Source organism: Alligator sinensis, unplaced genomic scaffold, assembly GCF_000455745.1.
Source record: "Alligator sinensis unplaced genomic scaffold, ASM45574v1 scaffold626_1, whole genome shotgun sequence".
Lineage (NCBI taxonomy): Eukaryota > Metazoa > Chordata > Crocodylia > Alligatoridae > Alligator > Alligator sinensis.
The window spans coordinates 1028481-1047671 of NW_005842548.1; positions in this window are offsets into that span (position 1 = coordinate 1028481).

A 19191-nucleotide genomic window follows, 5' to 3' on the forward strand; every position below is an offset into this window, starting at 1 on the left:
AATATCTTGTGCTAGATGATTGCCACCCTTGCTGAGTAGCTTTCTGTAAAATGAGAGACGTGCAACCTAGTCTTGGACAGTGTACATCTTCCAGGAGTGCCAGCAAAAACAACAGGAAGCCTCCCTTAGCAATCAAACAAAGCTGGTCAGAAAGCAGCTTGAAATGAGAGGCACTTAGAATTAAAGGAATATTGTTGACCCTTTTCTGGATTGCTTTTTAATTTGTTTTTGCAGCTCTCCATTGTCTATAATATCATTTTAGTAGCCTGAAAATACAATTTCCTTCCCTTCTACTTTTTCCTGTTCCACTTGGCAGGCACTGTGTGTGCATGTGTGAGGTATGTGTGTGTGTGTCCCCTCACCATCTCTCTCCTGTTTGTGTTGTGTGTGCATATAACATTGGTGCTGGAACTGGCCTGACAATCCTGGAGCACGAGGGTCTCCGTTTACCTAATGTCTGCATTCCTGTAAGAGCTATGTCCCTCCCGACTGGCAGTCTGCATTATCCATTCAGCCCTTGAAACGTCTCTGCAGAGGTTGGCAACATCAGTTCCTGAGTTCAAGTGCAATCAGATATGCTAGTCATGCCTGCTTAAATCGATATGGAAAGTAGGTGCTATTCTGAAGCTCAATGCAGGTTGCTAGCGTAGCCTATCTTTGCGACAGTTTGGATCCTGTCTTTTAAATAACCTGTAACTGAGAGGTATTTTATTTGCCAATACAAACATTCAGGGTTCTTTGTAGCTTGGTCAGTGACGTATGCTCTCACTTGGGTGCATGTACACAAGACGCTACTGTGGAGTAGCTCATTGCTACCATGCAGTAGCGTTGCCAGGCACTAGCTGTGATGCGATGATACTGCTCAGTAGCATTGGAAAAAAACTATGCGGGGACAGTACTGTACAGTAATGTTGGTTATTGAGCGGTCATTTAGTACTTGCATAACTGACAAGCATCTTTTCTCATCAACCCACTTCTGATGGCTGAAAAACAACTCTGAATAATTGACTTTCCTGCCCTTAGAGTACACATGGGGTGTTCTACTTTAACTTGATATTCTTATTATGGGCTGGCTAGTAAGGATGGAAAGGAGAGAGTCTGTAAGTAGTGCAGTGGGTTAGCCAAGGTGCTGCCAGTCAGGGGGGTAGCATTCTGGCATGGATAAGATTGGATTGGGATAGCAGGGCTTCCTGCAGATTAGGACTGAGAGGCATGTACACAGCTGAGGATGGGAAGACTGGAGGAGCTGGAAATGATCTGACTCAGGATTCAGATTCATCTGCAAAGGTTGACTTAAGAGCACCAGGCTGAAAGAGTAGAGAGAGCTGCCATTGGGGCCTCAGTTGTATCAGCAGAGCTGTACTAAAGGGGAAACTCTCACACAGCTGCTGCCTGGGCCGTCTGCCTCAGGCTAGTCAGTACATCCCGTCTTGCACAAGCAAGTACTAGATGACTGCACAGTAACAACTGCACAGTCCACTGCACATGTAGACGCGGCCACTGATTCTTAATGCGGAGCGGGGAGGTGTATTCTTTGCCCTGCTTCAGACGTAACTAATGTCACTGACAATCAGACAAAGCTCTGAGCTCTGTCAGGGCACAGCAAGGAAGACATGCTTTATTAGTATGTGGAGACCAGCCTGAATGAAAACTTTGGACCTGAATGGATCCCGACTCCAGGAACTTTCTGATGCAATATGGAGTAACACTTTACTATTCACATTCTTAAATCTGCGTTAGAAATCATGCTTCCTTTCTCCTGCAAACATGAGAAATAGGGCTCTTTTCTGAGTATCTTGACTGTGTGGGTGGCAGCAAAGCCCTGTGGCTTGGACTGTGTGGTTTTTCACAAACACAGCAGGCCATGTTTAAGGATCAAGGATCAGTCATCTTTCTAAAGGGAAAAACAAAACTGGCTTTCAGCAGGGACCACACTGATTCAGTGCAGCAGCCGCAGTGACTGAATACAGGAGGGGAGGCAAAACACCACTTGGTCAACTTTCAAAAATGTGGGTCCTTGCGTAATGGGTAGAACAGTCCGTGTCTTCCCAGCACTTCACATACAGATTTCTGTGATCAGCTTTATGGAGCAAAATGGAAACTAAGCCAACTGACAAGCATCTTTTCTCACTAACCCACTTCTGATGGGCAAAAAATAACTGAATAACTGACTTTCCTGCCCTCAGAGTACACATGGATTGTTCTGCTTCAACATGATGATGTTAATACGTACTGGCTAGTAAGGATGGAAAGGAAAGAGGCTGTAAGTAGTGCAGTGGGTTAGCCAAGGTGCTGCCAGTCCAGGGAGTAGCATTCTGGTGTGGTTAAGAGTGGATTGGGATAGCAGGGCTACCTGTAGATCAGGACTGAGGTGCATGTATGCAGCTGAGAATAGGAAGACTGGAGGAGCTGGAAATGACCTGACTCAGGACTCAGATTCATCTGCAAAGGTTGACTTGAGAGCACCAGGCTGAATGAGCAGAGAGATGTTCAAAGGGGCCTCAAACATATCAGCAAAACTGTTCCAAAGGGGAAACTCTCACGTAGCTGCTCTCCGGGCTGTGTCTGCCTCAGGATACTCAATGGTGCCATTGAACCCTTTCAATCTTAGACCCCAATCCACTTCAGTTAACGTTTAAACCAAAGGGCTGTTTGGAGCTGTTTTCTCATGAGTAGACAAACATCAGACCTGATCAGCATTCTCCCTCGAAGCAGATTAAATACATGTCATGCTGTAATGCACAGGAATTTCAGCTCCAGCCAGAGCTCATGAGGGATGAGTGTCTAGTTGTTACTAAGCCCTTCATAAGGGGCATGGCTAGAGCTGTGAGAGTCCTAGTTTCCAACCAAATACTTCTCCCCGTGCTGCATAAACCTTCTTTAGCTAAGCAAATACTTCCCAGACAAAGGGGCCCATTCTCCCCGTCCTGTGCACGTGGCTGCTACCAGGATCCCACGTGTGCATGCAGGAGGGGAGGTATCTCTTGTGAGTAGTCGCCTGTGTGCTTACTATCCAGGAACCTTTGCACACAGTCAGCCTGTTTGTGACTACCCGCCCATGCCCTGGAGCAGTAAATGTCCCTCACAAATGAAATGCCTCCTGTCAAGTCCCTGGAATGTAACAGGGATTGAGCGAGAAGACCCAGTGAGCAAAATAAGAGCTACTTGTGGCTGCCTTTTTTCTTTTTTTTAGATCAGCTGGTGTCCATGCTGACAGGCACACACCCTCCCGTGTGCTCCTTCTCCACCCTCAAACAGGAGGCCTCGCATGCTGCATTGTAACCCTTGTGTGCTGCATTCCTCACTTCTGGTGCTGCTGTGGGTGGTCTGTATCTTCTTCTCTTCCCAACATTTAGTATCCTCAGATCAGAAGGAGGCAGGGGTAGCATTTTCACCCTGCTAATGGTGGGCTGTGGCTCATATTATTTTTCTTTTTTTTGTTGGCAAAAAAGGGAGCCAGTAGCTCAGAGTTCTTTCACTGGCGGTGGTGTTGATTCATCCGTACCTCACTTCTTCTCTGTGCTTCAGTTTCCCAGTCTGGGAAAAGAGAAATACTTGTATCCCAGGAGCAGTGTGAAGTTCAAAATAGCATGTTTTGAATACTGGAGAAAGGAGTAGTACTGACTCAGTCTAACAAACCACAAGAACACTGCCAACCTTGCTGTGGGTGGTGGTGAGCTTCATTGTGCCTCGGTAGAAGTTATTTTCCTTTCAGACATACAGATGTCAGAATTACTCCAGGTGTAGATTTGGGGAGCTCCCCTCTCTGCACAGGCTCTGGTGAATCACACTTTGAAAGCCATATCAATAATGGAGGAGTTATTTCCCCCATTAAAGCAAGTAAGCTGTTTTAGCAAACTAGACTGTGAAGCCTGTACTTGTAGTGAGGCACATACAGGCTAAGTACAGACAGCGAAAAACCTGAGGCTGAATCAATTCAGTCTTTGCAAGTTAGTCTAAGCTAATCAGGAGCCAGACTCGATGATCCATTGAAGTCCCTTCTGACCCTAGCATCTATGTATCTCTGAAACGGAGGTGAACAGACATTTACCTTTGACTCAGGAAATGCAGCCACATGCCGACAATTGCTCAGGCCAGGGTGCTAGAGTATGACTCTCCAGCTGTGTGTTCACTTCCTCTTTCTGCTGCCCCTGAGGTCTCTAGGACTTGCAGTCTAGCATTACAGCAGCAGGACTCTGCAGGGTTGCTCATCACTTCCTCTTCCTGCTTCCAGGTTCCTCTGGGATTTGTAGTCCACAGTCACAGACAGCAGTAAATTTGAGCAGGGGAAGGGGGGTTTAACCTCCCTCCCTGGACCTAGATTAGGGTGGCCATCATAAAGGACAGTCCGGTTGTCCTCTGTCTTCTATTGATACATAACCCAGTGCCTTTATGTCCTCTGTTTTTTCTCTCTTGAAGAAAAAATAGAGGATATAAAGGTATCCGGTTTCGTATCAATAGAGAACAGAGAACAACTGGACTGTCCTCTATGATGGGTACCCTCCCCCCCCCTGCAGATTGGGCTGCATCCCCAGCTGGGCTTGCCCCACAGTCCCTTGTCAGCCAGCCCTCACTCCTCCAGCTAGGGAGCAGAGGGGCAGGGCAGCCCTGCTCTCTGGAGCAGACAGCACAGGGCTTTAAAGCACATGGGATGCTGGGGGACTGTGATTTAACTTAAATCAGGAATGAGTCTGGGACAGAAGTTGCATAAACCGGTTTGACCCAAATCAGTTAAGTCTGATACTACATTCAGCCAGGTTTATCTTAAACCAGTTTCAGCCAGTTTGAAACTGGTTTATGTGCACTAAGCTTCTGTTCTGTTACAGGTTTAAACCAGTTTCTGATCACTTAAATCAATGTATGTGTAACCTGTTGTTCCTAGTCATGCTGTCCCTGTTCCCAGCTTGACTCTAGCCAAATGCTCACCAGATTCTTTAAGTGAACTTCACCTTTCTTCCTTCTCTTCCCATGTCTCTTCCTTCCCCCTCCCCCACCCACAGTGTTTTATCCTGCATCTCAATCAAATCCAGTAAGAAGAACTTGAATATTTTTGCTATCTGTTTTGTGCTGACCAAAAAGTGCATAGTTGACAGACCTGAGCAGTTAAGTTCTCTGTTTATTCACAGGATATCAATAATGTTGGCAGAGATTCACTCCCACTCCCATTGTTCCACCAATGTGCCTCACCCTATCTAGAGCTAAAATGAGTATTTCATTTTCTATTGCCTAGCTAATCTTTGCACCCAGCGAGGACTCAAATTAAAACTGTTAGTTGATAAGGTTCCTAAAGCCTTGGCTATTTGAGGATCGTAGCCTACTTTACAAAGTTGGGTAAATATTACAACACCCCCCTCCTTCTTCCCCCCCGAAAGATGGGGAAATGCAGTCACCAAGGGGCTGCCCAAGTGAGTGTGCGATAGAGCTGGAAATAGAAGCCAAGTTTCTGGGCTCCCCACCCAGGTCAGCTGGTTGATGTCAGATAAGGCAGTCTAAGGAAGAAATCTCAAATCTGGCCCAACTCTTTAAAAGCTTGTTGTTTCATTATCACTGTCACTTTGTGCTATACTGTGTGTTGTACAAACATGAGCAACTTTTCAAGCCTTTAAAGTTATATTTCATAAACTTCTCAGCCCTGATCAATTTTGTGCATTTCTGTTCCTCTCCTGTTGGCTATGTGCCCATCATGTAGGCATTCAGGGCACATATGGGATCACACTTGTGGTTTTCAGTAAAAATCACTCAGCCAAGGGGCTGCTAACCGAGCAGCATAGTATGATATCCCTCTCTGTACAGCACAACAAGACGCACAGCTCCCTGCAAGACTCTGCAGACCCGTGACTCCCTACCTTTTAAAGTCCCGGGCATTTAGGATGTTTAATGTCCATTCTAATTATTGATGTGTTTACTAGGAGAAATTAAAAGCCAAATCTATGTGGCTTAGACAGGTTGTCAGTGTGACTTCCTGTGTCTGGTTAGCAGTGCCTCTGAGGGGTCACCCACCAATGCCAAATCAGGTGCTTTCGCATTCCGTTCCCTATGTGAATAAAAAGTAACCACCAGATCTATAAGCAGGTGAGTGCCTGTTGGTAGTTTTGAGCCATCAAGGCAGTGTACCTGAGGGCACCCTGTGCTTTGATGTATTCTAGGGACTGCCAGGCAGTGCAGCACATTATGGATGTAAGTGTCAGGGTGACTGTGCACATGCATGTATGCATCTCTCAGGTTGGCTGAACACTGAAGCCATTAACAATTTCATTTAATGGTTGTAGGTCTGAGGCATCACTCAGTTTGGCCCATCAGCTGCATTTGACGAGCCTCAGCTCCGAGGGAAGAAAACATTCTGTTTCTGCTGTTGTGCAACTTGTTTTCGCAGGCTGCTTCACCAGCTGGCACGTTTCCGGAAGAGAGGATGAAGGCAAAAGGAACTTGAGCTATAAAATTTGAGCTAGCATTGAAGGGATCTTTAAAGCCTGTTCCTAGTTGCCTTACTTATTGCATGCATGCCCCTGTAACAATCTTTATGTGCTTTATATTTCCTAAATGTGAACATCTGGTGTTGGTGGTAGGCTGTTTTCAGCATCAGACTCTTGACACTCAAACTCACTTCCTGGCCTAATTTGACAAAGCCAACCTCTGAGGTCATGAACCTTTGTGCAGGTTACAGTGAAGTTTATCCTGTTTGCAGCTTGACTCTTGAGGGTTGTGATGTTTTGTTACAACCTTGGTCCGTTAACATTGTTATGATAAAAAGTTCAGAAGTGTCCAGCACCAGTGCAATGTTTGCCTGCCCTTTAAGATGACAGTTTCAAGGGCTTTTGGTTGCAGGAGACCATCCCCATGACCTGCCATGGCAGGGCAGTCCTTATTTGTTTCTTTTTCAAACATTCTTTTCCCAATCTTTTTTTAATTAAAACAAATCAAGCCAATCTGTTTGTTCTGTGCCATTGTGTTGGTGTTCGGTCCAGGAAAAAAAACTTAAGCAGTCAGTGAGGCCTAGTGGGTAGCCAAAACCCAGTGAGTCACTAGAAAAGAAATGAGCTCTTAAACTTTGCCCTGCTTCAGACCCCCAGGTGCCAAAAATTTAAGTCTTGGCCAAACAGCCCCAAATGGCCATTAACTCACCTGGGCCAGACCAAAACCCTGGATCTGAACTCCTTTTAATCTCAGTCAGTCCAGATCTGAACTTCATTCTCTGGCTTGTGTCTGTTTCGGATCACTCTACCCTCTGTCCTGCCATGTCTCTCTTTGGCAGTTAGCTCTCTTTTCTTTTTTTTACAAATGTGTAACAGGAAGCTGAGTCCTGCCCCAGTGAGTTTATAATCCGGGTACCCGGCAAGACAGAATACCAGGATGCTCTAACCTTATGCACAGTCCCATCGGTAGGTAGTGTGATAGTTTTGAAACACTCAAACTCTTGCAGATGTCTTTTTCTATCTTTTTCCTAGAAGCAGCCAGGGGCCAGTGGAGGGAATTATGCAAAAGTGCTTGTGTAAAGTAAAGTTTTCCAGTTACACTGTGTATCTTACTCCACCATTCAGGGACAATTAAAGCCTGAAGCTGCAGGAGTGAGGAGGCTTCACAGGAGCGGTTCTTTCCAACCCAGCCAAGAAAGGGAGAATCAGTTTTTGCAAAGAGAAGTATTAAGGCCAGAAAAAGTTTATTTTGACTGACTGATCTGATGCCCTGAATAAATAGGCCATGAAATTTCACTCAGTAATTCCTTCATTAATCCACAAAATGGGATGGAGATGGAGTAGCAGTTAGCTTGGTTAAGACTGCCAGTAGCGCAGCAACATCTACCATGTTTTGGAGATGCTGTAGTAGGGATTAACTTCCCTCCTTAGCCAGCGTGTGCATCTTTTTGTGTCTAGCTTTAGTTTCTAATTGCCAGCTGTTTTCCCAGGTCTGGGGCTGCGTGGGTGGGAGAAAGGATGCTGGATGTATCTTTCCATCTCTCCTAACAAGAAAAGTTGAAAGCTAGTGAGGCAGGAATTTCAACAATGAGTCCAGAAAGGGAGTTCTGTCTAGAACTATTCTGCTTTCTGGAGTCAGATCCTACTCCTCAAAGCATGTTCAGGTGGTTTCAGTCCTGTGGGGTATGTACATTTGTATATGTGTCTTTGAACAAACTTATCCTCATCACAGGATTGAAATCCCTGCCCCACTGAAATTGATGGCAAAGATCCCATTGACTCAGAGCCAGACCCGAGCTGACTGTTCCTCTTCCTGCAGGGGATGTCAGTTGTAACAAGAATGAGTTCCTTGAGCTGGCACATTGGAAGGCAGGAACAAAGAAAAAGAGGAAGATGTGTGTTCTTTTGTTAATTCTTTCATAGCGTTGCTTTGTGTGGCACGTATTAAAACGTGCTGGATGCTTGGCAAAAGGTATCTTGCAGTGGATACAAGCAGCATAGTTTTACATTAGCTGTCATTAGGTCATAGGGCATCCCATAGAAACATCAGTCCTCACATGCAGATTCTTTGTGTTACAATCATTTTAATATTGAAGACTGAGTGTTTGGGAAACTTCTTTGTCTCATAAATCAGAAACAAGTGCTGCAATCCAGATCAGGATTAACATGTTTGCATGAATGATTTTTCCTTCCCTATATTACTAATAATACCTCATATCTGTTAGGGCTGTACAAAGCTATGGTTGCTGATTCAGTTCAGCGGAGATTCGGCCCAATTCGGCAGCCAACTCTCCAAATCTGAATTGAATCGGGAAACCCTTTAATCTCTCTGAATCAAATCGGTACCCTCCGAATCGAATCAGAGAGATTCAGAGAGATCCGAAGATTCAGACAGAGACACATCTTTAAATGTTTTTTCTACATACCAGGCAGCTCATGAATGCTGAGATTGCAGAATTCATCTGCCCCCCCACTGCTTGCTAGACAAACAGGGATCCCCCACCTCGCTCCCTCCTATCTCCCACAGCACAGACCCCAGTCCCACAGACCCTAGGCATGTGGTATGCTAGCTAATGCTAAGAGGTGTCTGAGTGTGTCTCTCTCCAATTTCACTGAGACAAGCAGACAGAACAGTGACCACTTAGGGCGGTTTGGAGCTAATCAACAGGTCAGCCCATAAGCTGCTTAAGAAGAATTCGAAGTAATGGAGACAGACTATTGTTTTGCTAATGAAGTGATAAACACTCTTATCAGTTTGCTGCAGACAGTATAAAGAAGCAGGGAGGGAGATTGAAAAGCTCCATATCATCAACAGATACATGCACTGCACACCCACCTTGCCTCAGAGTACTAGCAGGGTGTTGGGGTCTAACAACACTCCTGCCTCTTGAGCAGCCAATGGGAAAACGCCTGGAATGGTGCAGGAAGACATCCCTAATCAGAGCATCCTGCCAGCCTGGCCACACCCCTCCTCTCCCACAGCTCAGCATTGTGCAAGGAAGGGAGGTCTGCTGTAGTGCTCCCCCTCCCCCCCTGCTTCTAGCCTGAGCCACTGCAGGCATGTCTGTTCAGTTACAAAGTGATTTAACTTAGGCAGGTTAGACTAACCTGAAAAGATTGAATCAATTCAGGATCAGGCTTTTTGAATGTCTGTCACAGACCCCTTCCTGGTTCAAGTTAAATCACAGTCCCCCAATATGATTTACAGCCTGGGCTGGGCTGTGCTGTCAGCTCTAGAGAGCAGGGCTGGCCCCACCCCTCTGCTCCCTAGCTGGGGGGGGTGGGGGGGCACAGGCAAGCCCAGCTGGGGATGCAGTCCAGTCTACAGGGGGAGGAGGGGATGACTGCCTCCCCCTCCCCCGGCAAACGCTGGCTCGGGTCTGGGGCCAAAGAGGGGGGTTAAACATCCCGTCCCCTGCTCAAATTTAGTGCTGGCTGCAACTGTGGACTATAAATCCCATGGGCACCTGGAAGCAGGAAGATGAAGTGATGAGCAAACCTTCAGAATCCTGCCGCTTTAATTCTGGACTGCAAGTCCCAGAGACCTTGGGGGCAGCAGGAAGAGGAAGTGAACACACAGCCAGAGAGCTGTGGTCTGCTGCCCCCTGGTGTCTGACCTGAGCCACTGCAGGCATGTGGTTGCATTTCCGGAATCAAAGGTAAATGTCTGTTCACTTCTGTTTCAATTTAATCTGTGCAGTTTTGACTAACCTGCAAAGACCGAATTGATTCAGCCTCAGGCTTTTTGACTGTCTGTACCTAGCCTTACAGAAAGGGGGTGCCATGCTGTGAGCCTTCCTTGCCAGTTCAGAAGTCAGGGCAAATCGAGAGTCAGTTTGCTCTCAATCCAAGAACTTTTGTGTGTGCATGTGAGAGAAAATATACAAGAAAATCTGATGATGGAGCTGCTGCATGGGAAAAGTTCATGCAAGAAGCCCCATGCTCATTTGCATTCTTTGCAGAGAAAAATGCAGATGGTATTAAAAATTAACTGTACTGTCCTTTTATGTTTGCATGGGGGGGCATTAATCCAGGAGCACTTCAATGACTATGTTATGGCGCCAGTGAAATGCAGCTTCTATACAATGTTGAGAGAATTTTGATTTCTGTCAAATCATCTTCTCTGTCAAAAGTGCCAAGGGATCTTTACTATCCACATTTCAGACAAAACCTCTGGCTTTATAGTCTCATCTAAAATATCCATGAAAAAGAAACTACAGCGAATCGGAGTTGAAGAGAGACAGATTGAATAGACCTTGCTAGGACTCCTGGTTGTAGTCCAAGTGGATTGGTGAAGTTGAATCTGATGCTTATGCTAAGCCAAGCCATCCCTTTCTGTCTAAGAAATACATTGCACTGGGAAGATTTTTAAGGTTTATAGGCCCAGAGAGTATAGCACAGTCACTGCTGGATTAAGCTTGCACAGCTGTTCCTGGAGTACTCCAAACTAAAGCAGCTGCCTGACAGATTGTAGACATTATTTTTCCCTCTCTCTTATTTTTCCCTCTCGGGCTTGTTAGCAGTGAGTGTTCTGGTGCCAACTGATTCTTTAGTCCATGCACTGTCGTGGGACATTCCTTAGCAGTGGGGAAGTTGTGACCTTGAGTGCTGACTTGTCAGCAGTGGGGGCTGACCTTATCTGTTGTAATAATAGTCAGGGCTTCTCATCATTTGCAAAAACTAATAACACTCTCCTGAGGAGATGGGGGAAAAAATAAAGCATAAGAGTTATTTGCTGAAGGCCCAGACAATCCCTGTTGATGTCAGGGCTAGCCCTGGGGATTAACTGGCTCCCACATTTGGTAAAGGCAGTGGTGTTCTTGAAGGCTCATCGGGGGAACCTGTATAACTAATATGAATGACTGCATGGCATAGGCCTAGTGAGAAGGCAAAGGGCCTGCTATTTGTCAACTGTGGGACTTCTCTATTAGCTCAAGGAGGTGTTCATTTTTGGAACTAGAAAACCAGGGCTGTAGACCCATCTCCCCTGTTGGTGGGTAATTCATGCGTCTGCCAGGTTGCATTCACTGCTGGACAACATCTAGGGAGAGAGGGCATTTAATGTCTTTCTTAGGCCATTGGTGAGTTAGTTTGCAACTTCAGTAGAGAGCCCTGGAAGTGGCTGTTTCACAGCAGCTGCAAAAACATCCTTTTTTCTTCTTACAGTGTGGACATGCAGCCCTCTCTTTAGGAACTGAACTGAGGCCTAGTCTACATTGAGACTTTTTGCCACCAGAGCAGCTATACCCACATATCCCTGGCAGAAACAAACCACGTCATGGCAAGTTGCTGTCTTTGCTAGTGCAGCTGATCTAAACTAGGTGTTCATATCATGCATCTCCATCAGCGTATTATAATTTCAGCGTAGATAAATCCCAAGACCTCAGCCCCATCTGCCACTGCATTGGCTATGGGCAAAGGTCAACAGACAGCTCTGGAATGGCGAAATCTCCCTCAAGTTCCCTCAAGTTGTTTTCTTGGCTGGCCCCACTTACAAAGAATTACTTCTGCTTCATCCTGCACATCAAGGTCAGAGATGATTGGGCCCAGGCCCAGCAATGGTAATTACAAGGTAACGACTTCCTTTCTCTGGGGGAGTGCATGCATCACTGCTGCAGCTGCACAGACTGCCCATCTGGAGCCTAGCACAGACTGAAACCCAGCTCTTGATCTTGGTGACTCAAGAGCATTCCCAGCCCCCTGCTTGTTTTGAACCTTGTGTGTATCTCCTTTGCTCACCCCCGCTTCTTCCATGGCAGGCAGGGGGTTAGCCCATTTGCTCTCTTCTGGAATGGCCTTTGTTTCCAAACAGTCCCTTTCCTTGACATTGTATTTCCCTAATTTCCATGGCACATTGCTCAGCTCCCAAGAATGCAGTCATTAAATCCTCTCTATCAGTTCATGTCTTCTTTCCATTTCACACAGCACAGTCTGAAACTAAACGAGCAACTCTTTCAACCAGGCAAACCCTATTAAAGGAAAAGTGCTCTGTAAAAATACAGAAATGATGAGCTTTTTATGAGAGGTTTTATGAGATTTTTTCCAGGCCTGACTAAAGTTGTATTTTATTTCTCTCCAATCCTGCCATGCTCAGAAAGAAGGGAAGAGACTCTTTGGAAAGATCTTTTTCAAGACAATAGGACAGAAAATAATGAAATGTTTTAAATGTTTGAATTATTTCCTTTCAACTTTAGAAACATCAGCATTCATTGCATTGCCAGAAACAGCAATCATATATCTATGAAAAAACCTTACTGAGATTTTCCTGTCCCTTCCAGTACCAGCATTTTAACGAGGGGTGCACCAGTAAAGATTTTCTTGGCTGATATTGATGGCCGATTATTAACCAGACATATCGGCCGATACTGATCTGATAGCCGATACCCGCCAGGAAGAGGCCAGTGCTGTCCCTGGCCCCAAACCTGTAGCGGGCAGCCTGCCCTTGCCCCATGCACAAATCCAGGGGGTACATGTCCCCCATGCCTCCCCCAGGGGTGCGCGCAGTGGCAGGGAGCCACACCCCCTGGACGAGCCATCTGAAGATCCGTCCCACTCCTGGGATTGCATTCACCACCCTGGCTGGACAGTGCCTTCCCCTGCCCCATTCCCTTGCTCACCATGGGGGCCTTGATATTGCCCTTCCCTCTCCCACGCCCCTTGCCCCCCCACAGACTTACCTGCAGGGTGCTGCTCCTCATGCTGCCCAGCTGCATTCCTGACCACATGCATGTTCAGATGTGTGCATGCATGTGGCATTTATCAGTGATATTATTGGCTAAAAAATGCCAATTTCTGATTATATTAATTTTTATGTTATTGGTGCTGATTTGATTAATAGATTCATAGATTGTAAGGCCGGAAGGGACCTCAGAAGATCATCGGGTCCAGCCCACTGCACCAAGCAGGAAAGGTAACTGCAGGTCAGGTGACTGCAGCAAGGTGATGATCTAGTCTCCTCTTGAAGATTTCCAGAGTAGGTGATTGCACTACCTCTGGAGGCAGCTTATTTCACAGTCTGGACACCCTGACTGTGAGGAAGTTTTTCCTAATGTTGAGCCCAAATTGATCTCCCAGGAGTTTGTGGCCATTACTCCTAGTTTTCCCCTCAGATGCCCTGGTGAACAGTTGCTCACCAAGCCCTTGATGTACTCCCCTAGTGTAGCAGTAAGCTGCTACAAGGTCCCCTCTCAGCCTTCTCTTCTTCAGGCTGAGGAGTCCCAGATCCCTCAGCCTTTCCTCGTGTGGCTTGCCTTTTAAGACTCTGATCATATGGGTGGCTCTTCTTTGGACTCTCTGAAGCTTGTCCACGTCCTTGTCAAAGTGAGGTGCCCAGAACTGGATGCAGTACTCCAGCTGTGGTCTCACTAGTGCTGAGTAGAGCAGAAGAATCACCTCCTTGGTTTTGCTAGAGATGCATTGATTGATGCATGCCAGGGTATTATTTGCCCTACTGGCTACAGCATCGCACTGCCAGCTCATATTCATACTGAGGCCTATTATTACCCCCATGTCCCTTCCATTCGTGGTGCTGGTCAGTTCGGTGCCACCAAGCCTGTAGGTGTGTTGGGGGTTGCTCATCCCCAGATGGAGCACTTTACATTTCTCAATGTTGAACTTCATCAGATTCTGATCCATCCAATTTGCCAGCCTGTCTAGGTCTGCCTGTATCTGCAGCCTGTCTTCAAGCATGATCACGCTGCCCCTTAGCTTGGTGTTGTCTGCAAACTTAGCCAGTGAGCTCTTCACCCCCACATCCAAATCATTAATAAAGATGTTGATATATCAGTGTACCTCTAGTGTTTGTGCTTGAAAGCTTGCAAAGAACAATTTTTCCAACTATTTAGTTGCTCTAATAGAAGATATCACATCTACCCAAAGAACCTTGTGTGCCAATTCAGCAAAATACTTCAGGTCTCTGTTTTGCTGAATTAGAACTAAGGTGGAAGTGGTGAGTTTCTTACCTTCCTGTAAAGCAGTGATTTTCAACTTAGGGTACCAGAATACCCTGAGGTGCTGCGAGATCCTTTGAAGGGTGCCACAGGAAGTATGAAGTGATAAGGGAGGTGTGAAGAGATAAGCAAATAAGGGTAAACTCAGGCTCTACCTGCCTGGTTGCTCCCCTGCCGCCGCTGCCTGGCCCCTCTGCAAGGAGGTAAGCACTGCAGTAAATAAATGAGCATCAAACATGGTACTGCTCAGTTCACAAAAATTATGAAGAGGAGCCTTAAGCCTAAAAAGGTTGAGAAACACGGCTCTAAAGAACTAACACTAAATGCATTTCAGGACTTAGTAGTCATTTTTGTCCCTTCCCACAAGGTAAGAAGGTTGGATGGGCGAACGGTCCCTCCTGGTGTGGCAGAGAGGAATCGCAGGGTAAGGTGCACAACACATCTGCTCTGTTACAACACAGTCATTTTGGAGATGGGTAATGAAGGTGAGGGAAGGAAGACCTTTATCACAACAACATCCATTTAGCCTTTCTCTCAGTTTTGTTCTGTCAGGAATGGAGTGAGTTTTAAGTTCTGTGCTTCTCCAAATGCATCCAGTGTCTTCTGTGGAAAAAGGGAGCTGAAATGGGTATAGACCCTGCTGTATTTATATTTTAAAAGGCCTGAAACAAAGGTAGCTTGTAAGGCAGGTTTTGGAGAATCTCTCTTGTCTCTTCAAGAAAATGTAGAAATAACCACAATCAGAACAATTTACCCAACTTCCTTCTCTTTTTGTTGCCACTTCCTTCTTTTTCCCAGTCTGAAGTTTGGGGACTGATTAAATGAAACCTGAATCTGAACCATGCTAAAACTTTGCAGTTCCCAGCCTATTCACTCAGGGCTGTGATTTCTGAATGGTTTGTGGATGATGTATTCTCAGAACTCTCATCCACTTATGAGTTTTGTCTGTCCCAAGTTTCTGGACACACTTTGAATGCTGAATGGAGAGGAAGGTACAGAATTTGAAATACAGCCTCTTGATACATAATTTGGGCTCTAACTTGGCAGCTATTCCCCTCCAGGATCAGGTTTATTAAAAATAACACCCCCACCAACTCCTGATCAGTTTAGTGTATTGCTGTGGCTCATCAAGTGCCTAGTGGTGTCATCATTTGCAGACAAATGCCCTGTCCATACTATCAAGCAGTTTCCAACGCCACATTACAACCAGCTCACCATTAACCTGTCTCTACAGGATATCAAGCAGGTGACAAGTGACCCTCAGACATGAAGCTTCCAGGAAAGCTGTGAAACTTCTGAACCTGTTATGCAAGCCTCATTGTAGGGTAGTGAATCATTGTTACTGGCCACATCTACACAAGATGCTGACAGTACAGTTGTTACTGCACAGTTATTTAGTACTTGCATACTCAAGTACTAAATGCCTGTGCAGTAACTAGATTTAGTGAAGTGTAGCATCCCCAAACAGCTTTTTGGTGATGCTGACCACATTACACATCTCATTACTACTGTGCAATAGTGTTGCATCATGCTTTGTGCCATGCAACGCTACTGCACAGTAGTAACAAGCTACTGCTCAGTCAGTGTCTCGTGCACATGTGGCAGCTGAGGAGCAGTAGATGGACACTGTCTGTTTCCTTCTTTGTCTGCTGCTCCACACAAACTCGGAAGATAAGACAAATACACTTGTAGCTAAACCAGCAACCACCTCCATCAGAGCTGTTACAGTTCCAGTGGCTTTCTTGGTACAGGGTACAGGCATATTATTAGGCTGGAAAACCAACTAATTGAGAAGTAGACCCTTCAAGGACTGTCACAACACAGTTGGCCATCACAGGTTACCACCAAAGACAAACCAAGGCTGAACCTTCAGCTGTACTTGAAGGACCTCACTAGAGAGTGACTTGGGGATGTTCAGGCAGCAAGGAGGCAATGTCCCTATTGAGCCTTGCCATCATGATGATTATATTTCATTTTCTTTTGAAATTATTTTCCTTGTTTAGCAATAACAGTTTAAAGGCATCATAGTCTACAAAAAGGGGTTAGCCTCTCAGGCAGTCCCAAGGGTGGTCAACCTACAGCACAAGTGGCACGGGCAGCCTGTGTGTATGGGACATGGCAGACTAGGGAGGAGGCAGGCAGCACAGCACAAAAGCAAATAACGCAGCGAGCAAAAAAGGCAGAGCAGCAGCTCAGGCAGGGGAATGGGATTGGAGTGGCACTCGGGGATGCAGGGCTTATTTTGTGGCACACCTGCCTAAAAGGTCAGCCCCCACTGGTGTAGCAGTTGCAAAGGGATCTGCACTCACATCCTGACATTTGTTTCCAGACTTTCTTGGGAATGGACTTTTTCCTGACTTCATGTTCGTCTTTATTCCCTGGTGTACTGGAGTCTTGTAGTCTGTGTTTATCCCAGTCAAGTGCTGAATGGCTGTTGCAGGAACATTATGAATGAAGTTTCTCAGTCACATCTCTCTGGGTCATTGGCCCTTCCTTGCCCACTTGTTCTACACTTACATATGCGCCTTCTTGCCATGCAGCACTGCAATTGCTTTTGCTTAGGACCAGGCCAGTCTTCCACCTTAATTTTCTGTTTTCCTGCTGCAATGATAAATGCAACTAGAAGCACATGCATGAGCCCATAATTTCTGTATCTCAGATTAGCTGCCCTGTGGAGGGCTGCCCCAGTTACAGTGTTCTACGTTATACAGTGTGCCACATTGGAGATACTGCACTTCTGATGGCCTTAACGGCAGCATTAAAAGCATAGGCAGCCTATGGCCTTTGCACCAACGCAGCATAGCATAGTTAGGGGGGTGCTGCTGGGCCCTTCAGTGCAGCACCATGCAAAAAAAAAGGGGTATGGAGGAGAGCAGGATAAAAGCTGTAGAAGCCTGTATAAACACAGAGAGCTGACACCGTGGGTGTTTCTTGCCTGTATGTTTTGAGAGAGGGAAATGTACAGAAGAGCACCCAGATAAATATTGGCAGCGAGCAATTTTTAGTGATGCAAGTAATAAATTGATAATGGCCAGTCAAAGAAATGCTTCAGAAAACTGGGTGCTAACTCTGCCGACAGCATGAACTGAGCGCACAAAAGGCTCCAGTGGGATCTAGAGGCTGCGTGTGAAATGTCAGCGGAGTGGAAACTGTCTGAATTGCCCTGGTGCTCTGTAAACAGTGCTCGGCAACAAGCACAATGTCCTGCTTTTGCAGGAAGATTTTTGAAATCCCCGTCACTTGTGCTACTGCTGCTGTTATGATTGTGGGTCTGTCTGGGACTGCGCCAGCCAGGAACAGTGTAACCGACCTGCAGCTGGGCTTTCAAGTTATCCTTGCTTGGCTTGATTTGCTGTTGGCTTTTTATATTTTGATTTCTGGCTTGCAGTTTGCCATCCTGTGGCTTGTAGTGATTTGAGGTTTCCCCTGGAACTTGGCCTGAGGAATTAGTTGTAAAAGCCATAGATTAAGGCCCAGGACTTGCAAAGCCAGCTCAGTTCTCTGAGCACTGGCAGGTCCTAAAATGCTCTTGGTGTCCCCTCTTGGATTCGTAACCTCGTAGGTCCAAGTGCCCTGGGAACCAGAGCTGAGCAGCACATCTTTGGGCTGATCCTAAGTCAATGGGAGTGTCTCCATTCAGTCTAATTGGGCTTTGCATCAGGCTTGTTGTGCTCTGTGATGGTTCACAGAACCGGGCAGCTTCCTGGTCCCAAGCTTCCTCCCTTTCTTTCCCCTCCCACTCTCTACCAACACACCCCTCTCTGTACCAGCTAACCATGTAGTTTGATCTTCTCCTTCATGCAGTTTGCAAAGCCACTAAAATCCTGCCAAATTCCCAGCTGTTCCTCACCTATTTATCTGCCTGCTTTCCTGTCTCTCTCCAAAGCAACAGAGTCTAGCACTTCTCTGTGAATCCAGCCAGAAGAAAGGGTTGTCAGACTTATTCTGTAAGCAGTGGGTATGTTATGCTGACTCCATAAGCACTGGTTAAAGAAAAATCTTTTCCTTTCAGTTTTAGTCTTAGTGCTACTATATTAGGTGAGGATCCTCTTTACTCTACTAGTTCCTTCCTTAGAATGGAAATGAGGGTTGGAGGACAGGATATCTATACTTGTTCTTGCTTGTCTTCCCAGCACACCTTTACATATGACTGACACTTCAATAAGTGTTGTATATCTACTGAGTGTCTTTATTCCTTAAGAAACGAGCAGCCACTAATCAATCTGACCTGCTGACACCAAACGGAAGTTTTTTTAACTTGTTTGCAACTCTGATGTATAAGAAAAAGAAACACATTGTCTTCATGTATCCCTGAATAGGAGATCATGTTGCCATCTTCCAGCCTACTGCATCTCACAGCCCAAAACACTGTAGCAATATTAACACTACTGTAGAATGATCCTTTTACTAAAAGACTATTGAAGATACAAGAAAGAGGAGCAGAGCTGCATATAAATAACATTTTAAAATGCTTTTTCCTACTCTTTAAAAGGGCTTTTCTTCTCTTGTCCATTTCATAAAGAGTCGTTGGATGCAACGCTTGATTTTTTTTATTATTATTATTATTATTTATTTATTTATTTTGGAGGAGTTTGCCTGCTCTTCCACACAGTCCCTGTGATATCACTTCTTCAGGCATGGTTTAAGTTGCAGGAGAAGATAGATCCTTTTTCATGAAAAAATTCTGTTTCTGGAGCAAATTTTTCTTCTTAGAAGTGCAAAGGAGCAGGAGTAGTTGAGCTGGGATAATTTATAAGTTAATTATTAATTAATTTCTAAGTAGAATGATCTTCAGTGTTCCAGCAGCTCTTAAAGTTATTCCTGTTTGG